We start from the raw sequence: 19,202 nt of genomic DNA, 5'->3' as shown, positions 1-19,202 counted from the left end.
CTCCATTCAGTGTGTAGCATGTTTGCTGCCAAGAGATATTAACCAGACCTGTAAGAGGAATCACAAGATGGTTAAACACAGAAGGTCTCATCATCCTTGACACCAATGAGGAAATAAATAAGAGAAGACCCACACTTTGACAGTACCAGTGCTGAGGACCTAAAATAACATGTTCTCTTGAGTGTCGCTTTTTCTCTCTGCTACCAATCAGGTGCTGTTTACCAAAGGTTTTTCAGTTTCCATTGAAGAAGGTTCCAAATTCATGTGGCATTTAAGCAAGCTGCTAGTTATCTGAATCTTTCACTTTGCATACACAAACATAATTTATCACCTGTTTATAAATACATGCTAGCTACCAGTTCCTACATAGCTGACCCCTGTCCTTGTTTTGATTTGGGGAATCCAGCAATGCACAGTTTATACATTTTGTGATCTTTCAGAATAATACTGAACAAAGAAGATGCAGAACATGGCACAAATTTAGCTGTGTCATCCACACTTTCCCAGAGCAGCAAACCCTCAACCAAGCTGTTAAAACCAGTGAAAGAGGACAGTCTCTGCAAAATGACATCTGAGTATAGACATTTGAAGATAAAAATACTACTAAAGTGTAGCAAATGAACTTAAAAACAGCAGAGCCTTACATAAACTGTGTGGTCACTGAGATAGAAGACTAAAGAAGTAAATAGGCAGGCTCCCACAGCATCTTGTTAGCTGCAGGATCAGTCAGAGAGAAAAAAAAAGAAAGAGAAACCTTGGTCCACAGGGAAAACATATGGAAAGTAAAGTTCATTGTCAGACACCTTTCTGTAGAATTTCTGCTCAAGAACTTCTGCTAAAGTTTCAAGGATGCTCAGAAGCAATGAGGAATTGTCTTGCCTTACTCTGTGTATTTCCCACACTAGGTGAAGTAACAAGATCTAGGGCTTGGAATTCTTAGAAAGAATTTGTTTCAATTATTATATTTTTACTTTAAGAGGCAGACCAGAAATGCCTTGAGTCACTCTTCAGGGTTTGGGATGCCCAAGCTATAAGAGAGCTGGGGATCAGTCCAAATCCCAGAGGTCTAAGGTGGCTGAATGGTGAAGCTTCATTTATTTGAGAGAATAACAAGGTAACAGAGCATCCAAGAAGTATGGGGGAGAGACCATGGACATGGAATCATATACTTATGGAATTGCCTGGGCTAGAAGGGTCCTTGAAGATCATTTAGTCCAAACCTTCTGCCATGGGCAGGGACACCTTCCACTAAATCAAGTTGCTTCATCCCACCTGGCCTTGGACACTGCCAGGGATGAGGCATTCTCATCATAATAAACGTCTTCCTTATGCCAAATCTAAACCTATCCTTTTAGTTTAAAACTGTTGCCCCTTATCATACCACTACAGGCCCAGACAAAAAGTCTCTCTCCATCTTTCCTATAAGTCCCTTTTAAGTATTAAAAAGCTGCAACAAGGTGTCCCCAGAGCCTTCTTTTGTCCAGGCTGAACAACCACAACTCTTCCAGCCTTTCTTCCAGCCATCAGACCATTTCTGTGGACTTTCTCTGGACCTGCTCCAAGAGATCCATGTTGGATCTCTGAGGGTTCCAAACCTGGATGCAGTGTGCCAGGTGGGGTCTCACAAGAGCAGAGTAAACCTGCTGGTCACACTTCTTTTTACACAGTCCAGGATAAAACTGGTTTTCTGGGCTGCAATTACACGTTGCTGCTCATATCTGATTTTTTGTCAACCAGTATCCCCCAAGTCTGCAGGACTGCTCTCAGTCCATTCACTACCTTGTCTGTACTGGTGCCAGAGATTGCCCCAGATGTAGAATTTTATTGAACTTCATTTTTTTGAACTTTATTGAACTTCATGAGGTCCACAATGACCCACGCCTCAAGCCTGCCAGGGCCCCTAAGGATGGCATCATTCTTTCCTTCAAGCAGACAAACAGCACTACTCAACTTTTCATCATCCACAAACTTGCTGATCCCACTGTCTATGATAGTTGAGGGGGTCTGCCTTTTTATCCTTCTTAACAATGGGTATGAAGTTTCCCTTTTTACAGTCACTGAAGACTTCACCTGAATGTCATGACTATTTAAATATGATGGGGAGCCGTTTTAGCAACTACATCTGCTATCTGAGATAGATATCAGCCTATTCAGACTATGTCTAAGAGGATTTAGGCTAAAACTTGGCAGTCTGTAAAGTGTCTAGCTATAAAATCCTTACCAAGTTGTGATGCTATGTATTTTGCTTTAGAGTATTGATATAGTCTGTGATCAGGTTATACAGAAATTTCTTTAATATGCTTATAGAGAAAAAAAAGGAGTGGGAGGAAAATGAAATTTTATATATTTATATATATAAATGTGTATATATATATATATGTCCTTCAAGTGAATAGGACCTCCCCCTGAACCAGAAAAGCAGTTATAATTCTTTCCATGGGCTTGTCATCAAATTGGAATACCATGGGAAACTTTATGGCTTTTTCCCTTCTGTTTTATCTGCTGTGGTACATATAGAAGTCATCCATAATGTCACAGATTGTTTTTATTTCCTCCTACTGCATTGCTGGCAATTTTTTCTCTCATGATAAATAGTTAGATTTTACCCAGCATTCAATGTGCTTGTTAAAACCTTTCAGACATGGCTACATTTGGAAGAAAATGTGAACAGAGTGAGTCGCCAACTTTTTATTATTCTAGAGGGTCATTTGAAGCTAAAGGATTGTCCAGTAGACCTCAAGACTAGGAGAAAAGTGAAGTGTCCTGCAAAGAGCTTTGGCTGTAGCTATATACCTAATTAATTCCTAGAGAGCATCTCAAAGAATCAGCATTTCTGCTAATTATTTTATAGGAGACAGTATTACAGAGTTGTCACTACCAAGGATAAATACAGACCCAGCACTTGCACTTAGGAGAGGAAAAGGTGCTTATTAGCTGACATAAATGCCATGAAAAAAAATGAAGCTTTGGAGACTGGTTCATACACTAAAAGACACACAGAACATGTTGGATTAATGTAGGTTGAAAAAATAAAGGATACAACTTTTTTTCCAATATATTCACTTAGTCTTAGTGCAAGCACTTCCAGAGAACAATTCTTAACTCCCTTTAGTTGCTGTCCTTGGATGGTAGGAATCACCACCTGAAAGTGTACATCTTATGGTACCCAACACACAGGAAGCCCAGGCCAGTCATCCAGAAGTCAGACCATACTCTGTTATTGTTCCTCTGTTCTACAGCTTTTGCTCACAAGAAACAGTGACAATGGTCTGTGAAAACCTCCACTGGATTCCCAGTTGGACCACTAACAAACAGCATCCAACTGGGATTATGAAGCACTTACTGCTCCCAGGACTGCAGTAGTAATTCAGATCCTACTATATGTCTGAAGAGAAAGGGAGACTTTCATTCCCTTTGTACAGCAAAGAGATCCTTGCTCAGGATCAGGGTCTTCATTTTCCCCTTTTTGTCTCTAAGCTCCAGGGCTCAGAGAAGCCACACAACCTCTGCAAAAAACATGGCACAGAAAAATTACAGATCAGCAACATGAGAGATTCACCATTTTCTCCTGTAACGAGCAAAAGTCTCCACATCCAAGTAGGGAATACATTTCAGCTTCGTGAGGGAACCCTACAGGGATACAATGAAAATTCACCAGCTATCCTGGGCAGTATGACAGCCTGCACTGTCAGGGAGGACTGGATACCATGTGTAGGCTCTACCTAAAGAAAAAATGGAGCAAAGGGTTTTGCAGGTTTTGTTGGGTTTTTTTTTCACATACCTGGAGTGAAGGCAGTGGTTGCACAGGACAACCTACTTCTTTCACAAGGGAATGTAAAGAAACTCAGTCCTCTGAAAGGGAAGGGTGCTCTCCTCCTTTCCCAGGTATGGGTTATCAATCCACACTTCCATAAGAGAATCTTGGCTAATGCAGTGACAGTTGCCCCTCCCATCCCTGTCAGCTTACATTAAAACTGACATCTGATTCCTATATTTCAGATGGCTTGTGATAATTCTGATGTAGAAGAGGATAGTAAGTAGAGATGGAGTAGACAGATTGCTTAAAATAGCTTGGCATTGTGTCAAATATTTAAAAATGCAAATAAATCCAAATATCTTTTCTTTCTTGCTGAGCTCAGGAGATATAAAATTGTTTTCCTTTACTCCTGCTTCCTGACAGAGCAAGCTCCTTGTACAAACGTTGTCTTGAAGAATGCCACAAAATGGATGAAGCAGCTTCCAGCAGAAGTCCAGCTCAGGAGATCAAGCAGAAGGAACAACAATCACCATGCAGAACAATGTTGGGCAGTACAAGGCATGGTGCAGGGGTCCCTGTCCCCACAATGACAAATCTGTGAGTTGGGATGAAGTTCTGGTTGTAGAAAATCATATGCACAAATTATGGTATCTCACCCAAAACACCTCTTCCTTAGTACACTTGTCATTTCTCCCCATGCAGTGACTGTATGTTCAGGTGAGTGGTGAGGTATGTAGTTTGTTTTAATACTTTTTTACCCTTGAGCTAATTGGCTTTACCTTCATGGTTGCCTACAACCACTATAACTGAGCACAAGGTAGACCAAGTTCACCTGACCTGCTGCTACAGATGTCTTAAGCAACTTAAAGCACACCACAACAGCTGCCTTTGAAAAAAGGATTCAGAGTGAATCCTCCTACACCAAACAGAGAGTAATGTGAATGTAATTAATGTTGTTTAGACCCACAATTAAGTGGGTCTCCAGCTCAAAATAAAGTCCAATATTTTTCATGGTGAAAACCACTGCACAGAAATATTCTCCTTACTCTCCTATACCTTACTAAGGCTTTTGAATGAAAATTGCCATCTCTTTTCACATCCCACTATTTCCCCTATCACTGCATCCCATTAAACAGATATATTCATTAGCAATTACCCTGGGACTAAATATACAACCTTTCCTCATAAGACTAAGAGGCTTTTGCCCAGGAAATTTTCTCCAATTCAGACAAAGTAAATTACAGCACATGGCCATTTAATAGACCTCATCAGTTAGAGATTGTTAAGCACTTCAAATATCTGCATTCAAAGAATGCCAATATACACATTTCTGCATGATAAGCTGTAGGAAATCCAGACTTAAGTTTTCACCCTCCTTCTGTCTCTGTTCTGGGTTTGAAAAGATAACATTCAGGGTGATTTACAGCATATCCCAACAAAGGACTCATATGGCATGGTCAGCCATGTACAACAGTCATGCAACTGTCCTTTCTGCTTGGACATAGCCAGAGATTTCCAATAACACCACAGCATTCTTTGAATTTCTCCTTAAACCTAGCATTCATAACTGTTTTATTTAAAAACACGAACATGCCAGTTGAAAGGAAAACAGTAACTGTGGGATTTTAAGAATTGCTTCATCATATCTGCTGCAACTCATTCACACAGATGGATACTCCTTTACTGTGGATTCCTTTTAAGGTTTTTTTAAGTATCTTGCTGCAGGAAACTCTTCTGGAATAAAACCAACAGTAAAAATTACTATAAAAAGCTATAAAAGCACTCTGAAACTCTGAATATAAAAGTTCTTGTAACTTAAACTATTTCTCATACTTTCAAGTGATTGTTTTAACCTATACAGAGTATCATCAGAACAGCCAGAACTGGATCCTGGCTCTCCAGTCACCTCTTCTTGGTTTTCATCCCATTTTATCCCTTCCTCCTACCCTTCTATCTCTAGGAGGAACAGTCAAGCTGACCTGGCCCGGACCCTCCTCTTTTATTGTCAGAGAGATTCAGCCAGCATTTTACATCTGTGACTGAGAAACCCTGAGGCTTGTGCTGATTTTCCCAGCCCTGCAGCCCTCCTGAGTGCTGGGATCTGGAGGGAGGATGGCTCCTCTCTACTCTGAATGCTCGGGGCAAGTGTTGAACTTCATTTCCTCCAAGGGTTAACGCCTGCCGAGCAGAAATGCTGTTTATCTTTGGCAGGCTTGGATGGCTGAGGTCATTTTTAAAGAGACATGTTAAAAGCATTTTGAGCAATATCTTTTGTATGGAAGTAAGTTTAAACTTCGGCCACAATAGTGCCGATGGAGTTCTTCTGAACTCTCACTGTAGATGGAATTTGGAGAGGCAATTTCTGTGATACAAAATTTTCTTGGATATAGGCAATACTGGAGGAAAAACATAAAGAAAATGTGCAGATGACTTAAAAATCAATTATATATTTGAAGCATAAGCATAAGAAAAACAGATAAAATAATTTATAAAATTTCAAGGAAACTTTGCATAAAAATTTAATCCATTACGTGATTTTAAGATAAAGTGAAGTAGTACACTAATTATAGATCAATTTATTTATGAATCCCAGCCTAAAGCAAAGTCTTATCTAAAAATTGACTTAATTTCACACTCAAATACTTAGAGACCTAGCGAAAACCATTAATTGAGAGTTCAAATAAATTCTGGGAAAGGGAATTACAACAAATAAAGATTCACACACAAAAGATGCAGTCATTCATACAATAAAATGTATGCTGTCTTAGTGCTGAGGGAGAAGGAAGAAATCACCAAAATCTGCAGCTAAAACCCCAGTCTGTTAATGGCAAGGACAATGGCAATTCAGCAGCAAAGTTCTCCTTAGGGTATCTTAACAAAAATCACAGAAGCAGAAGTTAACCCAAGAACTGGGATAGATTCAAGTAATCTCACATAAGCACATGGACAGGCACGACTCTTCATGCACACATATCTGTGCTCCTCATAAGGCTTTATTGGTATTCCCTGTTTAGAGAAGGGCCATCTGCTCCCTGCTGAGAGAGACAAAGTGCAGAGCCTCGGGATTCGGCTGCATGAGGAAGCTCATGCTCAGTGAGCTGGGGTGTGAATTTACTGCATATTAGCTACTCTGCTCTAACAGCCTGTTTGGGTACCCTTGGTGCTTGGGAAGTGAAAAACAGCATATTTCACCTTCAAAAAGGAGCCAGCCTAACTCCCACAAATGCACTCTTGAAGCTAGCCTGCACAAAAGCGCTCTTAGTAGGTACTAGAATCATCCACCCAAGGGAATCTGTGCCAAGTGACTAGCAGGCTGTAAATCCACACTGGAGCTCCCTGCATGTTAATTCTCCCAGTAGCAGGCCCTTGTGAGCCCAGAGCAGCAGCCAAGAAAGCCCAGCCACAGCCCAGCACCATCAGGAACCCATGTGGTCCAGGGCTAGAACCTTATACACCCTCTCCTTTAAAAATACCTATGTGTACAAACCAGTTCCTAAAGATTCTCAGAAAGGAGCAAGAGAGAGAAAACATAGGGAGAAAAGCAGAGAAAGGAGGGAGGGATGTTGGGGGCAAACACAAAATGCCTAGAGCTCTTCAGCCATAAAGCGTGATGCTTCATTTATTGATATTCATTCCAAGACTGCATTCTGGGGGCTCCTCTTTAGGATGCAATTTACTCTCTGTGCATATTGCCAGATTTTTTTTTTTTTTTGTTCCTTTTGATCCTACGGGTGAGGCAGGCTGTGCCAAAAATGTCTTTGCCTAGGGCACCCGTTTATGCAAAGCCAGCAGCTCTAATAGTCACTGGCGCTGACACTTCATACATCAGCAGCCTAGTAAATTGTACCTATTTCTTTTTCAATAATCTCTCTATATACAAAATCCTGAAAAATGCCATTTACACACAAAGAGGCCACAATTAATTTATCAGCACAGTTATTCAAACCTCTTTAGACATCATCTTTGTCACCAGAGGAACTTTTCAACAACCCCCAATAGTCTTAAGTTTCTCAGGCCTCCACATCATTATAATCTATTAGGCACCTTCATGTTAGCTCTGTTTTATTATATAACACATAATTATGCATTTCATTAACAGCATCACCAGACACAGTACATCAAAGGGAGAAAGGCAGCTGCCCAGGAAATTCAAAAAGATGCAGTTTACTTAAAGCTCGCTGTTAAAAACCTCCCCCACTTTCAGTTAAATCATGACTAACATGTTTCAAAGATTTTACTCTGGCTCAGAGAGCAGAGTCCAAACAACCTCATTAGACACAAGGCTGCTGACACAGTGAATATTCCATGAACCCTTGATATTTCCAATAATATAAAAGAAAAAAATCATCAGCTAGCTACACAGTGCATGTCAATTTTCTTTCTTCTACTGAAAACCCACTTAACCAAAGATCTCACTTGCTACTTGCAGCCTACAAGGACAAATGCAGAAGTGAGGGCCCATTAAAAAGAGAAAACATATATATATTTATTTTGTATTTTAATTATTTTTTCAAGATTTGTTCAAATAGAAGAGCTGTCTGGCTAACCAAACAAAGAAAAGGCAGAATCTTGTTCCTTCAGATGATATAAAAATCATCATCCTTGGAAGAAGCAAACACCTCAGAAGAAATAATTTTGTCATTTTTCACAAGGTTACACTAAACTAAGAGGCTTGGAATTAAGAAAACATTTAGGAAAAGAAACAAGTAGCTTCAGGACAAAGGTAGAAGACAGTATGTATGGGAGCAAGTTTAAAAAGGGGGTGGATGGGAAGGGACATGAAGTGTCAGTACTACCAGCCAAATCAAATAGTTTTGGAGTTGAGGCTGCAGCTGGCACAATATACTACCTCCAGGCACAGTTCTCCAGTCTTCTCCCAGATTTTGTGGAAGAGTACACACTCCCCCTGGAAAGCACCTTTCAGTTCTCTCGTGTAAAACCAGAACTTCCCTCACTGGAAATTTTTGCTCCTATTTATAAAAAGACACCAAGAAAAAATTGTTCATGGTCAAGAGAACATTTCCAAAGGGTAGAAGGCTTGTAGCCAGAAGAAAACTTTAGAACATTCTTCTCTTGGAGCAAATATGAACAAGGCTGTAAGCTAATCATTTGATGTAAAGAATGGAAGGAGACTACAATTCCCTATTCACAGAAGTAAAAGAGCTGTGCATGCAGCTTTCTTGAGAATAGAAGTAACATCAAACAGGATTAAGTTACTTGTATTGTCACAACCATTTCACAGACAATGTAGATCTGCATTTCAATTTCTTTTATCTTGGCCTTATCATCTGCTGGCCCTCAGCAACCTGTGTGTTGGAACACTTGAGCCACTTTAATTGCCACTTAATAATGTCCTGACAAACTATGAATTAAAATGCCATTATCATGATCCACTATTTCCATTTGGGATTATGCCAAAAGAGGCACCTTCTTCACATATCGATACAACTGAATACTCCCTTCCTGAACTTGCATTAATCTCTCTCTTTAAAACAAAGTAAAAAATATTCTTTTCCTGTGCACTTCACCTTTAAAGAAATCCTTTATAATCCTAGGACTACATTCATTAACTCAACTCGCTTTTCTGTCTCCTTATCACTCACCACCATCACCGCTAAAAATTTTTGGAAAAGTGGGATGCTGCATTACAGTAAACATAAATCTCCTGAAAAGTCACGATTGTCATGCTAGCCCTGAAAAGTTATGCACTCAAGTTCCCTCACCCTGCTGAAAATGATGATTTCTTGCAGCCTGAGGCACACAAAGCTGTGCATCACACTCTACAAAGGGCGGCACACCCAGCGTAGGTTCACTGCGAGGACGTCCTGCCAAGCCCTAGTGCCAGGAGGATTGCACAATTAGTGGGATTCTTCCTCTTCCAGAACTCAACACCATTAACTATTCCAAACCATTACAAGGAGTAGGCAGCCTCTAGTACCCTAGAGCTTAATTGCTGCCAAGACAGAGCACGAAAAAATATCTCAGTGCAAGGCACATACTTTTTAAGCAAAATAATTCTAATGAATCACACTGGTACACTGCTTCTTAAATTTAACTTAATTCATAGTGTTAAGTAAGCTCTCATGCCAGTTTTCTGCGATCTGAATTTAAATATTTTGGTGAGTTTTTCTGAAGCCAACCAGTATTATGTTAATGATTTCGTTGGTAGAAGAGAGAACATTTTTTTTCTAGGATCTAGTACAGAAGTGGGACATTGACTGCTAAGAGAGCACAGAAACACTCAGCACAGCTAAGTAATCCCTGGAAACATATCAAAATCCTTGGAGTCTCAGTGCTTGGGAACTTGATGGAAAATGCTGCACAAACGTTTGATTTCTTGTTTCAGTCCCTCAAGGCCTATAAATACACCTGTTTTGGCAGGTTGTGGCAATGGATGCATGTGGTATCAGAAACAGTATTGGTGATAGCAGTGGCTCTTGCCAAGATCCCCTGGAAAGACATCTATCAGTGATTTTTTCTGTAATCTGGCTCTTCACCTTATGTACACAGCAGACATGAAACCCTGAAAGGAGGTTTCAAAGCTGTCTAAATCTGTGTCAGAAAGGTAACACTGGTGCGTGTTGTGTCAGGTGAACTTTCTATTAATAAAAAGAGCAGCATTGTGTATGTGTGTTGCTGAATAAGCCCAAACATCCAGCAGGCTCACATATTAAATCTTTTCAAAACAAGCTCTGTACTGTATAACAACCCAGCTAAGCAACCTGGTACTATATAAACTCATGGTATTGCAGAATGCTTTTAATTATAATTCAGGAACATTTTTTTAAATAAAGTAGATAATTTCAGTGAATCTCTGTCATATTTAAGTGAAGCTAAAGCCAACATCTTCAGAACACCAGAATTCTTGATGTCCTCAGCTCCTGAGGTCTAGAAAAGGCTGGAGAAGAAAGAGACACTGAACTACAGACAGCACAGACTACATAAGGATTTATTGAGGCTTTTTGATAAATGCTCTACACCACAGGCTGAGAAATTAATTTCAACTTTAACTTCAGTGGGAGATTAGACCTTAAGTAACAGAAAACTTAAAAAATCTTGCTGTTGTCTAAACGAGCCCAGGTATTCATTCACTGCCAGTTTCTTAAAGAACTGCATTACAAAATCTGAGGTCCTGAAACCATTCCCCTTCCACAGTGAGAATAGTTTCACTTATTTCATTTTCCAGAAAAGCTAGTGCCAAAAAATACACAGTGCTCTTCCCCTAGTTGGAGTAAATTCAACAGAAAATAGTAGACCTAGTGTATTGCAGAGTTTGCTGATTATGCATTGTTATTCCAATTATTTTGGGACTAATTTGAATAAGACTAGAGTCTGTACCACAATACTCTGCATCTCCTTTTCTTTCTAAAAGGGTTTCAGTCTGAGAAGGTGTTAAGCCTTTGTTAAACCATTTGAACACACTCACAACAGGCACTGGAAGGACAGCAAACGCTTACCCTGTTAGGAATATCTGCAGGCTTGAAGATTTTGAAAAACTGTTTTACTTAGGTTTAATCTTTTCATTAGAAAAAATATCAGGCAGCTCAGTAACAGAAAGCTAGGCCTTGTCAAAACAACTTCTGTGAACCATCTCAGGTGTAATCAAAAGCAGTAAGTGATCTCTAAATGGTTTAAGTGTGACAGGCTGATGCATTAAACAGTCTAGCTCTGGGAAGAATCTGCCAAATTATTTTCCAAATAATTATGCACTTCCTCTGCCTTCTTTAAGGAAACATGATGTGAAAAATCTTAAATACTAGTCATTTGTCCCAGCTTCTGCAAAAGATTTTCCTTTCCCCCACAAAATCAGATGGAAAAGCAGCCTTGTGGCATTCTTTCATGAGGAGTTAAAATTAAGACTGTGGCCATGGAGAGAATCCAAAGCTAAATTCACTATTGAGTAATCCTGCTGAAGTAACAGCATTTAAGGCATCTATTTTTGAACTATTTTTAAGCAACTAAAGAGGAGACAATTTGAATTTGCCTGTTGGGTGGGCACATATGCCTTCCTGCCCTTTTAGTAAGGACTCTGTAGGACATGCCATGTTAGCCAGATGTGCAGAAAAATGCTCCCTGATCCAAAGCATGCACATGTGTACTCGTTCTGAAACAAGGGTCAAAATCTTCTCTCATCTACACCTGTGTAGCACACCATGACCTGTCATGAGTCTCTACTGCATTCTCACACAGCAATGCCTCTCCTGACAGAGAGTGTGCTCCCTATCATTTTCTCTCCATGTCTGCTCCAGGAACACAATGTCCCTTTCACACCATCTTGAGCAAGTCACAGGAAGGCACAATCAGAAATCTCCCAAGGTCTGTGCTGCCAAAGTGTGCTGTGAGGATGCAGCCAGTTGTTACAGCCAGTTCTCCCTTGTCTTCCTCTGTTGCCTCCCAAGTATTGCATACACTTTGCTAAACAAGTGGGAGAAAGGGAAAAGCATGACTCAAGCCTTCCAAATAAATTATCTTTTCTTTAAACAAGGGTCAGACTGAGGAACAGGGTGAAATGGGAGCAGAATAACTAGAGTGGCTTGATGTCGAGCATTTGCTACATGATCTGAAGCACCAGGCAGAACAACTCCAATTATCTCCACAGTCTGTGCAACTTTGTCCTTTCTGAAATCAGGCACTGCTGTTTCACTCGTTGCACCAGCAACTGCAGAAATCACCTGCTGCTGCACAGCTCACCAATGGATAACAGCCTGGTTGGCCACTGCCAGTTTGGGGTGTTAGTGGGATTTGTTTTGGAGATACAAGAAAAGATCTCAGGTCTGGCTCTGCGAGCTCTTCTCTGCCACATCCATCAGGCACTCAGGAGTTTTTCCATCATCATTCTTTGATGAGAGGACAGGTCCCATTTATGCTCCTCTTTTCCTCAATGCTTCTACTTTTCCATGTAGCTTTTCACATCTTCCCCCTAGTGCCCATCTCCATTCAGTCTTGTTCACGACAGCAGCACCCCTTTCACCCACTGCCATCACCTTGTGTGTCCTGAAACCACTCTTATTCCTCTTCCAGAAAAACAGAAGACATGTAAAAATTGTAGCAAAAAAAAAGTTGTTTTGCCCCAGGGGAGACCATGGGGATTCTTTGGGAATTTACCTCTCTCTGGATCTCAGTAGGAGCCTCCATCCCACCAACACACCATCCCCAGTCCAGAGCTGCTGTGCTGTGTAACCACTTGCTCCTGTTTCAGCAGGTCCAATAATCAAATGGGGATCTCTGGGCCAAGCCCCCATTCATCAGAACACCCAGTTACATGGGGAGTTTCATTCAAAGTTGTTATAAACCCCTCATGCCAGAACAAACAAACAAACAAACAAACATAGGTTTATAGTGGTACCTTGGTCCCAAAGATAAATATTTTTTCCAGAATCTGTGAAAAACACTCTTGGCAGCATTATGAAGGTTTAAAGTTAAAATTATAACAACATTTAATGGTTTCAGTTGCTTTTCATGTCAATGTATCTGGAAAATACCTTTAACATGGAAACAAATTAAATTTGGCAAAGAATTAGTACTTAAGACATCCCAATTGCATTTTGTAATTCAAAAAAACTGAAAACAGATAAGATACTGTGAATTAAAAATAACTTGTGCACGTTAAATTCTTGTGAACTTTCATTAAGGTTTGTGTTACATGTCCCAAATGTACCACTGCATGTTGTAATACACTACATCCCTTTATTTATAAAATACTTTCAAAGCTACTGATAGCTAGAGCCAGAAAAATGACTATATAAAAATCTTATCTACTCAAATTACAACTTAATTTCCAATGTGTGTATATAAAAGAGAGATGCAATCTCAATTTCAATATTTCACATGCACAACTGAACTTTCAGTGCCAATTGAATCCATGCACAATTCAGTTGTGTCTGTTTATTTTACTGATAAAACTTGGTACCAAAGCTGACACAGCTATATTATAGATAGAGCTGGATTCTCTTCTGGTTTGGGAATTACCTGCAGACTAACCAACTGTCCCATAGTTGCAGTTCTTCTTCACAGATGATGAATGAAGGAATCAGAGGGGACTTGTTGTGACCTTCTGGGCTGGGTTCACAAGGCTACCATCCAGAAAATAAAAAGGGGCTTGTTTCATTTTCCCTGCAAGCATACAACCTTTATCAAATGTTCCAGTGACCTGACAAATTGTTTATCATCCCTATAGAGCAGTATTTTTCAGGTTAGAACCCAAGAAACTTTCATTTGGAATGCTATATTGTCACCTCTTGAGAATTTTAAAATTGGATTTGGCTTGGCCTCTCAGATTAATCTATGTCTCCCACGATGCACCATGTATTGGGCCTCCAGTTTCTTTGGTGTTTCATGGCAAATATTTCATTCCTAAAAGAAAAAATGTTAACGTGGAACAACAAAGTTTGTAAGTTTGTAACAAGATAAGTAATTTAATTTTTTCTTTTTTCTTTTTTTTTTTTTTCTTTTTTTTTTTTATTTGGGTTTTTCAGATGTTCAGCTTTCTGATGAAATGTCCAAGATTTTTGTAAAAAAATAAAATCTGAAGTCCTCATTTTTGGTCAAAAATAGAGATGAAGCAAACTTTTTGAAATCATTCTAAACTGGGTGGTGGTGAAAAACAAACTCTTGCAGACTTCAGTGTTTACCATCACTCCAACTATGGAGTTATTTTACTATATTTGACCATAAGATCATATTAATCTTGCTTGACCGTAAGATCTTTCATATGAACAAGAAATTAATGTATTTCAAATGTGTTCTCCTGCTTCCTGGTATGCCAAAAGCATATTCAGCTCTTAGAGAATTTTTCTCCTCACATCTCAGCAAATTATAATCCTTATCAAGGAAAGGATCACATTTTGGATGGCACTGTGGGTTTGGAAGGGAAGTCCCTCCTCTTCAACTGGCCAGATGTAACACCATGTTTTATGTGCTGAAAACAAGACTGGTTTCTTTTAAGACCAGAAGAACTGATTAAAACATTTAATTTGACATCTTGCAAAATATCCTGCTTCCTGTAATTACTCATGTTGTGGGACCTGCCCTGGAAACTTGTCATGGACGAAGATCCAATAGTCTCCATTTTCTGAATCTCAAAGCACAGCTGTGCCACAGCTCTTGAGCCCATCCCTTCAGGGTCAGCTGCTACTCCATTTGCAAGAACATAAGGGCACTGGCACAGAAGCCCAGCTTTGTGCCAGCACTCACTTTGACCATTTAATAATTTGCAAAAAGAAAAAAAAACTAGCTTAAGACAAAGTAGATGGAAACTGTACATTACAGAAAGGCACCTGTAGTCTAGCTGACTCTAAACTCAGCTGTTTAAAGTGTATTTTATTGTTTCCTTCATAGAATGGTTTGGGTTGGAAGGGCTCTTAAAGACCATCCAATTCCAAACTCCTTTCCATGGACAGAGACACTTTCAACTAGACCAGGTTGTTCAGAGTCCCATTCAACCTGACCTTGGCCTTTCCCTTACCACGGCAAGCTAAAGGCAGTGAGTGCATGAACAGGTCTCACATAAGACATGGTTTGCACTGATAACCTTTTGCCCTCCCAGTCTGGCCAGCTCTGCCAGAGCCCCCTTGCAGTAACACCCAGCTCCCTTTGCAGCCTCTCCTTGCTGCCCACACAACACAGCAAGCACCAGCAGGCACTTATAAACCAGGGAGGCACAAAACACTTCATACTCTGGGCTGCTTTCTTCCTTACTTTCCAGCTCAAGGAGCAGATGGGAAGAGGGAAAAACAGGAGGTCAAGGTGGCAAAAAGAGGCCTCACCCAAATGGAGGTAGGGGCTGCTCAAGGCAAAGAGGCCCTGTTGTTTCACATAATGAGGAATCACAGAATACCCTGAGTTGGAAGGAACCCACAACAATGCTCAAAGGCACAACTATACAGACCTTTTCTAGTATCCCATTTGTGAAGAAGAAACCTGAGAACTTACACCCAATTAATATTCACATTTAATCCAAGCCTGATATATATCACTATTTTGTTGCCCAGTTAATGTACAATCTATCTTTGCCTGGAGCATAGAGCTGTCATCCATTAGATCTGAACTCCCTCAAGGGAAATTTGATTTAAAGTCAATGAGGATTCTTGGCCTCCTGATGATCTCTTTAGCAGCCAGATATTGCTTTCACTGTTTGGTCTTCAAACATCAGCTATGCACTATTAGCTTACTCAACTCAAGAAGGAAAGACACAGAATTTATATTTGTGTTAGCATTTTCAAAAACATCCTTCCTGCTTGCATCATCATCCCTGCAAAGGGTTTCAAATGTAGCATCTTGTGTCCTACAACAAATGAGCAACTCTCTGGTGAAAACCCTGCACTGGCACCAGGCAGATTTGATAAGCATTTTAGAAGTTTTGTGCTTATTTTTCTAACATCTTATATCACCGTTCTGATTTTGTTAAATTTTCCTCTAGTTACCCAGATTGGGAGGTTGTCCCCACATCACATCCATAAAATAATGTCCCACTTAAATTTCTTTTTAAAGGACTTAAGCTTCTTGAGAGCTTCTCTCAGAGGAACTGAGAAGGATAATCCCAGAATCTGCAACAATGCATCCTGCCTATAATTTCAGGAAAGTACATTTTGCCTAAATCAGAAGTACTGAGAGTGGAGAGGTAAGGATTTAGTTGTCACTACGTGCTGTCAGAGCAATTTCATCACACTCACTCCAGATGACCTGTAGCAATGCTGTGAAACATGTCAGAAGCATACATTACAAGTGAGGTATTCAAATTATGAAGAAAAAAAATATAGAGTTCATTTTCATTACTAATGGAATGTGTATAACAAATACATATCAAATTTCCTAACCATAGGACAGCAGTCACTTACAGCAGCATAGTTTTTTACATACAGTGTTCTGCCTGTCTTAATGTAGGCATCAAGCATCAGAAAGCATGAGCCAACCTCATTTCTGAGCCTTCATTAGTCTTAAGAACCAGATGATTTTACACACAGCTTTTTATTTCTGCCATGTTGCAGACTCAGATAGACATTAACAAGCAACTTTTCATAATGGTCTGAACCCCCATCAAATGGTCATATTTCAGTGCCAACATTGTGCCCATTAGCACAGCCCGTTCATTCACAGCAGCCACACCCAGGACACTCTGGGACAGTCTGTCCTAGGAGAGTCCATCCCCTGGAGAGATTTGTCTTTGGTTTATATAACATTGTATTTCCCCTTCCAAATCCTAAGGAATAGTCTCTCTTCTCCTTCAGTCCACATCTGTCAAAAGCCTGATATTCCAGTGTTTCACACTCAGAGAAGGGTTTAGAGTCTTAACCTTTTCAGAATTAAGTGCATTTCCTGCATCCATCAGAAGAGATTTCTTGGAGAAATAAATTTGGCCAATAAAGTGATATGTTGCTCTAATTCTGTTTGAACAGAATAGGAAAGAAAGGTTTGAGAGTCAGGGTTACTTTCTATCATGTGTAATAGAAGGAAAAACAACTCATAGGACAAAGGATCCAAATTGGTGCAAATGAAACTTCTCTGAGCTTGCACATAGGTACATCAACAGTACTGGACATAGACACTGAAACTAAACTAGCCCAGAGCCACCTTTCCACTTTAACACTTGTGAGACATTTTTATTGAGAGGTAAAAATAAAAGGAATGTTAAAAATACAGAATTAGCCAGAGGGCAAACACACTGTAGAAAGATGCTGTTCCTCTTCACATCTAGAGCACTCTGAGGCCTGCAAGCTCAGGACACATGACATTTTAAATGACATGGGAAACAGAGGCTGTGGGAAGGCAAGTCATAAGGCTACTCCTTGTACTTGCCAAAAAAAATGTCACCACATCTACCCTTTGCCACAAAAAGCTGAGGATGAGGGTCAAGTGTCAGCATGGGGGGTAGAAACAGGCAGCCAAGAAAGAAGAGGTGGGCAGATGCCTGTGGGGTCTGCCACGAGGGAAATGAAAAAAAAAGCATCTTACAAACCTGTTCACTACAAGTCCCACATTCATAACTGTTTCCAAATGGAAGGCTGTGAAAAGCCAAAACAAACATTCCCAATTCTTTTTGAACCCATCAGACAATATAGGAAAAATATGTGCATTTTATGGTTTGAGGGCACAACCTTTTAATTATGTGTTTGCATTGTCATGTCCAAGACCTTTTTTCTCCCCAAAAATTAATATTTCCTCAAGCAATGGAGCTATTTATCTTGGATGAACATAAATTGAAACAGAATCTGCCCATGCAGAGAGGCACAGAAGGGTTAGAACATGACACCTAGGGGAATTCAGAACACACTGCAATGCAATCCTCATTTTTCCAGGGCCTTTTCAACTCAGTTCCCTACAGTCTTAAGAGTTCACAGATATTGTTTTTCATACACTGCATCTGCTGTGCAGAGGCACTTAGAGAACAGAGAACAGGTACAGGTAGTGGGGAAGGTAGGGAGAAACTGAAGAAAATAAAATGTAGGGATTTTCTCTGTGCTGGAGCTAAATGAAAAAGAGTTCTTGGCATCTAAGACCAGCAAGAGTTCTGGCATATAATCACCTCTCATTTCTCTGTGATAAAGCACAGCCTCATGAGCAGAGGAAAATGTATATCAACTGCTTTTGCCCCTAAAGACTTATACCTGAAGAAAGACTGTAAAGTAATGGTTTACAAATGATACTTAAATAAAAATATATTGAGGCATTATGAGAAAATCCAGGCCTACTTTGGAAAAGACATTACAATTAGTTATAATTTGGGCTCTCAGAGAACTTACATTTAGTGTTCAGGCATCACCTTTTCTTCCTTCAAGTCTTACAGACTTAGTTGGTTGACAATTCACACAGTAACTTCTGAAATACGCATAACAACAATAACAGAAGCAGAAACAGCAGAGTTCATTTTTACTTAATTACTAAATTGATAAGTAATTATCAATTACTGAAGCACCAAGAAGACACTGAAGGAGGACATTATCCATAATCAATCTAATTATTATTTCACAACAGAAAAAGCTTTTGGTGCACACAACACCTTTCAAGCTAGAACATTAAAAAAAAAAGTGCTTCCTACACAATTTACACAACCATCACTAACCTGGACCCAGCTTGGTGTGAGTGCCAATGAGCACTTTATCAAGCACTGTGCAACAGTGTGCTAGGAGGGAAAATCCAGGCTTAGTCACTCTGTGTGAATTCTGACATCTGCAAAGATTTCAGTGAGATACTTTTGGGCAAAACCAGTTGGGCAGCCAAGTCTGGGTTTAGTCATGGGTGAAATTTCCACACACACACCAACACTCACAGGCCTTGAATGTCCTGCTGAGGAAGGGTGAAAACTTCCCCCTTGTGACCTCAACTTCACTTCTCTGTTGTTTAAGCTGAATTTCAGCCTTCCAACTCACTGTCTCCAGGTGTTGCAATCAGCAAAGAACACCCTAAGTAAAAGAATATTTGCAAATACTTCAGATTTCAGAAGTTTGCC

At 39.9% G+C, this 19,202-nt stretch overlaps 1 pseudogene across 1 annotated transcript in view; it reads right to left on the bottom strand.

The window, feature by feature from the left end:
• The window catches only part of LOC306799028, an 83,477-nt pseudogene that overhangs the window by 38,113 nt on the left and 26,162 nt on the right, over positions 1-19,202 (bottom strand). Inside the window, exon 9 of the transcript in view lies at positions 3,560-3,630. The product of the transcript in view is annotated as an uncharacterized misc_RNA (transcript). The remainder of the gene's footprint in view (positions 1-3,559; positions 3,631-19,202) is intronic.

This window comes from Erithacus rubecula, assembly GCF_903797595.1.
Source record: "Erithacus rubecula genome assembly, chromosome: 3".
Lineage (NCBI taxonomy): Eukaryota > Metazoa > Chordata > Aves > Passeriformes > Muscicapidae > Erithacus > Erithacus rubecula.
This window is presented reverse-complemented; position numbering and strand designations above follow the sequence as displayed.